Here is a 9367-nt window from a genome sequence, read left to right on the forward strand (position 1 = left end):
TAGATAACTCAAAAAAGCGGAGCCGGAGCGGAAGACCCAGATCGAGACGAGTTGAACTAGAGCAGAGGGCCCGGACTAAAAAAGTCAACATTATTGACTTTCTTGGTCCGAGCGCCTGAAACCAGTCCGGGCACCTGGACTAGTCCGGGGCGCCCGGAGCAGTCCGGGGCGCCCGGAACCCTTCCAGGCGTCCGAACCTGGATTTTATCCAGATCACAGTCAAACGTGATCTATGCGAAAAGGGATAAAGTTTTATTTCCTCCCAGGTGTCTGGAACCCTTCCAAGCGCCCCGACCAAGGCTATAAATATAACCTTGGTCTAAGAAGCTATTACACAACAAGCAATTGCATATTCAACACTTGTGCGCTCCTCTTGTTTAGTTTAGCATCTATTTTCTATACGTCATTGTTGTAAGAGGCTTCTCCGCCTGAAGGAGATCTTTAGTGTGTGTTTCATTCCTTAGATTAACAACCACATTGGTTGTAACCAAGGAAACTCCTTTGCCTCTTCATTTTAATTTATTGCTTTTATAATTTATGCAAGTGTTTCTTTAAAAGTTCGAGAAGGGTTGTGTTTTTTTTTGTGCAGGGCAATTCACCCCTCCCCTCTTGCCGACCTCCAAAAGGACCAACAAGTGGTATCAGAGTGAGGATGCTTCAGAAGGACTAACTGTCAACCGAAGCAAAGCAACCAATGGTCGGACCAAGCATCGTTCCACCAAAATTTGAGGAAAACTTCGCACACTGGAAACGTCGTATGGAGGTATTTCTGAAAATAGATTTTGAAATTCATTTAATAATAAAATATGATTTTGTAGCTCCTACAAATCAAAATTGAGAGGAAAAAGAAGAAAGTCTTTGGACGAAGAAAGAACAAAACGATTCCGTAGCAAATAATCGGGCGGAATATCACTTGTTGAGTGTGCTGGCGCCTCAAGAAGTCAACCGCATCGGAAGCTACTCGTCGGCCAAAAAACTCTGGGAAAAATTCCTAGAACTCCACGAAGGCACATCCGAAGTCAAACTTGCAAGGAGAGATATACTTCAGAACAAACTGACAAATATTCGTTTGGAAAAGGTGAGAAGGTAGTCAATCTACACGCAAAGGTAAAAGAACTAATCACCAGACTCGAAAACCTCGGAGATACGGTAACCAACCGGGACACGATACGCTACACACTCAATGTCTTTCCCAAGATTCCAGAATAGACCTCAATAATTGGCGCTTACTACATCTCAAAAGACCTAGAGGTAAGTGTTGGAACAATCTAGGTGCCGGAGCAATCTAGGTGCCCTAGATTTTGATGTTTGGGCAAATATTTAAGTTAGGTTTATTGTTGTATTTGATATGCATTGTGAGTGTGCAGGATACAGGTACAACAAGGAAAGTCTAAGTGTAATCTTGGCAGAGGAGAAAAGTCCAAGGATGAGTCTTGGGCGTGTAAGTCCAAGTATGTAGTCTTGGCAACGTAAGTCGAAGTGTGACTTGGCAATGGATGAAGTCCCGGAGGTGAGGAGCCTCTTAGCAAAGGAAGATCCGACAATAAGGACAAGGCCGAAGGAAGCTCCAGAAGGCAAGACGTGAAGGATGGGGAGACATCCGAGGGACGCGATGCTGATGGAGGAGGCTAGAAGGCTAGGTCTAGGTTGGTCGGGCGAGGACTAGTGCTGAGTGATTGTACTCGGGGAAAAATCCTATGATTTTAGGATTTACTGTAGCAGTAATGTAGTGACACTGTAGCAGTACTATTGTGACACTGTAGCAGTTGATTGGTACACTGTAGCAGTCGACTGGTACACTGTAGCAGTCGACTAGTAGTCAACCATTGGGTAACGGTTAGCTTCACTTAAAGGACCAGTCGACTAGTACATACACTAATCGACTGGTAGCGAGAAAAACAGCTTAGTGTTTTCCTCTCGAGCTCTATTTAATAGAGCTCTGGGTGCTTGGACATGGTTAACGAAATATAGGTGGTTAACCCCTATTAGTAGTCTTCTAAAGCTTACAAGCTCTTCTTGTGATCTAAGAGTGTTTGGATCAAGGTTGTGATGAGGTTTCTCCACCGAGAAGGCGGTTTGAGTTAGCCGGAGGTTTCCGGGGAGTCATCCACTGATGGAACGGGATCGTCCACCTTACGAACAGTCGTAGAGTAGGAGCCCTAATCTCCGAACCACGTAAACACCTTGTGTTATGGTTTGTTTTTGATTTATTGTCTTTCCTTATTGTTTATAGGGTTTAGTTTTCTTCTTGTTAGTTTGTATTTTGTTTTCCGCTGCGTACTAACAAGTGTAGGAAGTGACGATTTGGGTGAGATGCTATTCACCCCCCTTTTAGCGGACGTCAAGGTCCCAACAATAAGTACCCTAGAGGAACTCTTTCCTACTCTTGAATTACATGAAACTAGATGTGCAGGGACATCAAAAGACTCAAGCCAGAATATGACGCTAAATGCAACCAAGAATGATGAACCCGAGTTAGACTCAGAAGAAGATCAAAAAGCTTATATGGTAAGGAATTTTAAAAAATTCTTTAGATCTAATAAATTTAAAGAAATGCAAAATAAGAAAAATTCAAGAAATAGACGAAGGGTTCGTTACTACCAGTGTCAAAAGGAAGGACACTTAAAAGAGGATTACCCAGAACTCAAGAAGGATAAAGTCAAGATACCCAGGAAGCACAAGAATCTGAAAGCTACTTGGGACTACAGTTCATCATCTGAGTCCAAAATACAAGAATATGCCGGATTAGCACTGATGGCGAGCTATGAAGGGCAAAGTACATCAGAAGCCAACATCGATGAAGGGGGAGCGACTTCAGATGAATGTATCGAAGCAGGGGGAGAGTCAGGCTTCAAGTTTGATATGGTAAGTGAGGTATGCCTCTTGCCTCCTGATCAACTTTATTATGGTATTAAGTCTATTGCAAAATCTATGTACAAATTAAAAAGTAAAAATAATAAATAAAAAAATGAAAATTTAGAAATAAAGAGGATTTTAGTAAAATCATGTCTGATAGAAGATTTTGATAAAATTAGACTTCAAAATGATAAATTAAAAAAAATAGAAAACTTGAAAAATTCCGCTCATTCAAATACTTCTGCCTTTAGAAACTATAAAAGATTAAACTGGTACTATAAATTTCACAAAAGACAGATCAAAAAAATATCAAAAGCTTATATACCTAGACAATACCTGATTAACCCTGTAGGAAGGAGTCTATATTGGGTTCCAAAAACTTGTTTAAATTGAAAAAGAAATTAGACTAAGGGCTTTCAGGTAGAAAATTGAATATTTGAATTTATTAAAAGGCTTTGTCTAGAAGTTGTTGATAATTCAATAACCAAGAAGGCCTAGTGCCTTGCCACAGCTTGGAAGTCAATTTCTGAATTAAATATTTAGTTGACAAACTGATAAGCATAAAATAGTTAATTGCTTTCAATATTTGTTAATGGTTTAACACTTATAAAAATTTCTTCTAAAAATTTTACTTAGAAAAATTCAATATTTTAATTATTTTTGTTAAAATATTTTTTAAGTTATTTATTTCGTTGCACAAAAATTTTTAACTTAGAAAATTAAAATTTTTCTTACTTAGAAATTGTGTTACTTAGAAATTTTTCTACCTAAAATTTCCACACTTAGAATTTTTTTAACACTTAAAATTTTCTAATTTATTACAATTTTTTTTAAAAAATAACCTTAGACTTATTAAGGAACCCCATTTTTTTTATGTGATCAAATGGGGAGAAGGATATATTAAGTCTAGGGGGAAGTATAATCTAATTTTTAATTGAAAAGTCTGTTTGCACTTATTTTCAAAATTAAGTGTCTTTACATTGTATTTTTTTCTTGCATTTGTTTACCCTAGCTTAACTTGGGTTGCTCACATCAAAAAGGGGGAGATTGTTGGAACCCCAAGATTATTTTGATGTGATCAAACAAGTTAAGTTAGGTCATGTTTGTTTAACCCTTGTGTCTAAGTATGCAGGAGCTTAGGAGAACAGGAAGTCGAGCGGAAGACGCGACTAGCGAGAAGGACGACACGGGGAGAGAGCCGACAAGCTCGGTGCATCCGAGGGACGAGGTGCCATGAAAGAGTACACCGGTGGACGAGAAGAATATACACGACGTTAGAGGGACGAGAAACCAGGGAGGAAGGCTGCTCGAGTAGAAGGTCGGAACTTGGGTTCGGGTGAGCCCTATTCCGGATGACCGAGATCACCTAAGCAAGCGGACCTAGAGCGGAAGACCAAAATCGAGGCAAGCTGAACCGGAACAGAGGGCCCGGATTGAAAAAGTCAACACTGTTGACTTTCTTGGTCCGGGCGCCTGGAACCAGTACGAGGCGCTCGGAACCCTTCCAAGTGCCCAAACCTAGATTTTATCTAGATTACGGTCAAACACAATCTATGCGAAAAGGGATAAAGTTTTATCCCCTCCCAGGCGCCCCGACCAAGGCTATAAATATAGCCTTAGTCCAAGAAGCTATTACACGACAAGTAATTGCATATTCAACACTTGTGCGCTCCTTTTGTTTTGTTTAGTTTTTATTTTCTGTACGTCATTGTTGTAAGAGGCTTCTCCGCCTAAAGGAGATCTTTAGTGTGCGTTTCATTTCTTGGATTAACAACCTCCTTGGTTGTAACCAAGTAAACTCCTTTGCCTCTTCTTTTTAATTTATTGCTTTTATAATTTATGTAAGTGTTTCTTTAAAAGTTCGAGAAGGGTTGTGTTTTGTTTTTTGTGCAGGGCAATTCACCCCTCCCCTCTTGCTAGCCTCCAAAGGGACCAATAATATTAACCATTGATGTAGTTCAAGGTTTTGTGATCAGTAAACAAGGTAAACTCCTTGTGTACTAGGTAGTGACGCTAATGCTTCAAAGATTGAACAATGACATAGAACTCCAAGTCGTAGGTAGAATAATTTTTCTTGGATATGGATAGCTTCTCACTGAAGAAAGTAATTGGATGCCCGACTAACTTAGAACACCCCTTATACCATTATCAGATGTATCATAGTTAACCTCGAACACTTTGTCAAAATCAAGAAATGCTAGAACTAGTGCTTCATTCAACTTCAGCTTGACAAATTGAAAACTAGCCTCTGCTTCTTCAAACCACTTGAAATCTCATCCCTTGAGACACTCGGTGATGGAAGCAATCAAAGTGTTGAAATTTTGAATGAACTAGTGGTAGGAATTGAAGAATCCAAGCCATGAAAACTTCTGATATCGTGCAAGGGTCCTCAGCTAAGGTCATTCCAAGACTGCGTGTATCGTTACTTAATTTGCGTGCACTCCATTAATAGACACAATAAAGCTAAGGAAAGTTATGATGTAATAAAGAAAGAACACTTCTTTTTGTTTACAAATAAACACTCTATTTTTAACTTTTCAAAAACAACACTGAGGTGATTTGTCACGCCCCAGGTAGTCCTTGCCAGAAGAAATTTCAGCAGCGTTTCTCCTGTACGGGTGATAATCTGAAACTTCCTACAACATCCAGATACCTCGGCCAACACGGCCGGAACAATATAAATAAATAATAAGCAACATCCACGCAGTTTAATAATAAAACTAAACAAATACAACGATAAAGAAAACCAAACCAAAAATCCTACTCAACTACACTTATAAAGCTCAAATATGATATCCTACTCCACTACACCTATAAAGCTCAAATCCGATATCCTACTCAACTATACCCATAAAGCTCAAATATGATATCCTACTTCACTACACCCATAAAACACAAATCACAACAAACTCACCTCTTCTGCCATCTAGACATGCATGTAGCAAAACATATCCAATAAAAATCCATCGACAATAAAAAAAACCATACAATATCCATAAAGCAAAACTAGTACAAGTCCAGATAGTGCAATAAGAAATAAAACCAAAAGACCCAATAAAAATATCCTTGCGATCTGCAGGGGACTAGCGACTGGAACTCCTCCAGACAACCTCAACCTGAAAATAGTAAATATCTATGGGGTAAGTCAACTCCTCAGCGGGTAACTACTGATATGCATAATAAAGAAAATAACAACTAGCACTAATCATGCGTACAGTCTCCTGATATAAGAATGATAAATGCAACCGAAATAAACAGAAGAAAATTACACTAACCAGGACCTGATGTATGGATAATAACCGAGAGGTATAGAAATCCTGTATGCATGTCAAATAAATGCATTCATCCAATATGCAGCATACAAGTGCAGCAAATACAAGCAATAAATGCATCAATGCGTATGATGCCAATGACATGTCCTGGTCACCCCTACTCTCCAGTCAGTCGTCTTACACATGATGGTGAGACTAAGTGGGTAGGGCTATGACAACCGTGCACTCTGCCATCACTGCTCCTGATGAGTGACCGAGTGGGCGGGATGTTGTCGGAGTACACCTATCCTCCTACCCTAAATCATAAGTGGAGGAGTGCAATGCTCTCATCTCCTTGAGCAAGTCCAGAGGAGGGATCCCTGCCGGCTACCACGCTGCGTCACACTACCCATGAGCGGACCAACGGAGCCAAAAAGAGCAAACTATGTGCCAGCTACCACGCTGCGTCTCCAGACCAGTGGAGCCTAACAGAGCAGAACTGTCTGTCGGCTACCACACTGAGTCACCGGACCAGTGGAGCCTAACAGTAGAACTGTCACACACCTGCCTGACATACCATTAACCTATAAGTGGTGGTGTGTGCAGATTTATGTAACTGACGATGTGCTCCATAATAATGGAGCCGACAATCACACAATATGTAATCATGCGAGATGGTGCATAATACTAAGCATGGGAATATTCTGAACCTATCCATATCTACACAATGTGTACCATAGGACAAAGAATCAAATTAAAGGTACACAGATCAGATAAGGTATAAAAATCTAGATCCTGAACATAATGAAGCATGGTTATGTCACTATCCCTATAAGCATGTATAATCAGGTAGGTACTAATATGAAGTGCATAACAAGTAAACGAAACAAGCATGTAACAGGTATCGGGTAGTGACCAACCGATGCAGATAAGAAACATAATCATTACTATTTGTTAAAAACATTACTATGCATATCAAATGACATATCTAAAACGATAAGTCAAAGTATCTGCCTCCAATAAGAGGATCGCATCCGAAATAGATCCCTTGTCGAGACACCGTCTCGAATCAACCTCCTGTAATCACATGTTACAACTAATTCTATCATTAATCAAAATAACCAAATCCTAAACTTATTAGGAATAAATCATAGTGAATCAACCCAATAGATCCACATCCCCTTCACAATTCACCACATGTCCCTAATAATCCTGATTTCAAATCTAAATTTCCAATAGCAAGAACTAGATCAAAACATAATTTGGGTAATCAACACTTACCCTAATGTCACCAATCCTCTACTCCACCAGAAGCAACTAGCTATTCCGAAAGCCACCCAACACCTCCTCTGTCATAATCAGTCCACAAATAAATTCTCAACCCTTTGATATACCCTTGATCCCACCAATAGGATCTAGATCTAATAGGACAGAAATAATCAAACCAAAACTCACCAAATTTCATATGCTCCCCTGTTGGTTCACTGTCGGAGGTACACGCTGCGATACCACTCAGATTTGGCAGCTCCGAAAGTTTTCCCTCGCTGTCGGACCAGAGATTCGACGGTGGGACAGTGTTGGTTCCAGTAAGAAGCCACAACTTTCCTCGGATCTAGCCGGAAGTGATGAGATCCTTGCGTAACTCAGTTTGGTTGTCAAATTCAACAAGAATAACACTCAACTCCTAAATCCAGATATAGGAGGAAAACTTACCTCCAATCTGGCCACCGGAAACCCTAAGTCACCGTTATCGCAGAGAGCTTATGTGACTGAATAGGGCAAAGGGAAGAGATGTGCAGGTGAACTCGATCCCTAATCTAAATCTCCACTGCTCGGAAGGAAGGAGGCGCCGGAAAGGGGGAGCCGACGACCGTGGACCTAGTCTAGGGCACAATCCAACAGACGCTGGTGCTCGGCTGTGTCATTGACCTCCAGAGAAGGGGAAGGTTGCCGTCAGTAGGCAGCAAGCGCTGGCGGCCGACAATCAGCTGAGAGGGGCGAGGTGAAGTCGGCTAGGGCAGAGGGAGTCAGTGTCAGTTGTGGGTGATGCAAGGAAGAGGTCGGGAGAAAGGAAAAGGCGAAGCTTTCCCTTGGCTGATGGCATTAATCGCGAGGCGTGCGGCGGGATTGCGACGCCGGTTGGGAAGAGCGGTTAGGGCAAGGAAGAAAGGATCAGCGCGAGGAGGGAATCAACGTCGGGGGCACGCATGGGTTCGCAGGGAAGAAAGAAAAATGAAATAAAAAGAAAAAGGAAAAATTAACTTTTCCTCGCTTAAATGAGGTACCATAAATAGACTTCCCCGAGACACAATTTTATATCTGTAACCGAAGCCATACGGTTTCCAAAAAATTTCAGAAAAATTTCTAAAAATTTTGAAAAATTCTCTTATGGTAATTCGCCCTTTTTCGGTATTTTACATGATTGAAGTGATTAGCCATGTCGGACTTGTTGGTTGCTACTCGGAAAACCTAAAGGTTCCACTGTACAAAAATTTTGTACAAAGGTCTGAACCTTTTTCCTAGCTACCATGTGTTCTTTTAAATTAAACTTGGATCGCCTGCGGAACTTAACACGTTTGATCCAAATTTAATCTATTTGTTCTTTTAGGTTTTGACTTGGATCTCCTGCGGAACTTAACACGTTCGATCCAAATCACCTAGGTTATTAATTCTATTAAATATTAATTTCCAAAATTAGTTTCCAGTGCTGACGTGGTGAGACACATGGCCTTCTTGGATATGGGAGCAACCACCACCGACTAGACAAAACCTTTTAAGGAAAACTAATATTTAATTTCCTAAAATAACTTTAGGTCAACCGAAAAAAACAATCAAATCACAAGGAAAAGAAAAACAAAAGAACATTACATCGAAAACAAATTTGAAACACTAAAATCGTATGCATCTTGTATTTGATATTATTTTCAAAAATAACTAGTATGATGCGGAAAGGAAAAATACTAGTTATACCTTCTAGAAAGACCTCTTGATCTTCTACCATATTCCTCTTCTAACCTCGGACGTTGTGTGGGCAACGATCTTCCAAGATGAGGACCACCAAAACACCTTCTTCTCCTCCTTGCTAGGTTCGGCCAAATCAAAAGCTTCACCAAGGATGAAGAAAAACACGAACCAAACTCCAAGGGATGAAAGCATTCTCTCTTTCTTCTTCTTCTTCTCCAAGTAGTATCCGGCCACCACAAAGAGCTCCAAGCAAGAGAGGGTTTCGGCCACCACAAAGAGGAAGAGATGGAGAGAGG

General features: G+C 40.5%; 1 long non-coding RNA gene across 2 annotated transcripts; it reads right to left on the minus strand.

Annotated features, from left to right (window-relative positions):
* Positions 1 to 5775: 5775 nt before the first annotated feature.
* Positions 5776 to 8319, minus strand: LOC122011704. 2 transcript variants are annotated; one of them, XR_006120013.1, is made up of 4 exons: positions 7821 to 8319; positions 7563 to 7719; positions 7389 to 7456; positions 5776 to 5972 (listed from the first exon to the last, which is right to left on the minus strand). It is a non-coding gene; the product is annotated as an uncharacterized LOC122011704 (long non-coding RNA). The 2 variants fall into 2 exon arrangements; XR_006120012.1 differs by having other exon boundaries at positions 7563 to 8319.
* Positions 8320 to 9367: the final 1048 nt, after the last annotated feature.

Source organism: Zingiber officinale, chromosome 8A (genome assembly GCF_018446385.1).
Source record: "Zingiber officinale cultivar Zhangliang chromosome 8A, Zo_v1.1, whole genome shotgun sequence".
Lineage (NCBI taxonomy): Eukaryota > Viridiplantae > Streptophyta > Magnoliopsida > Zingiberales > Zingiberaceae > Zingiber > Zingiber officinale.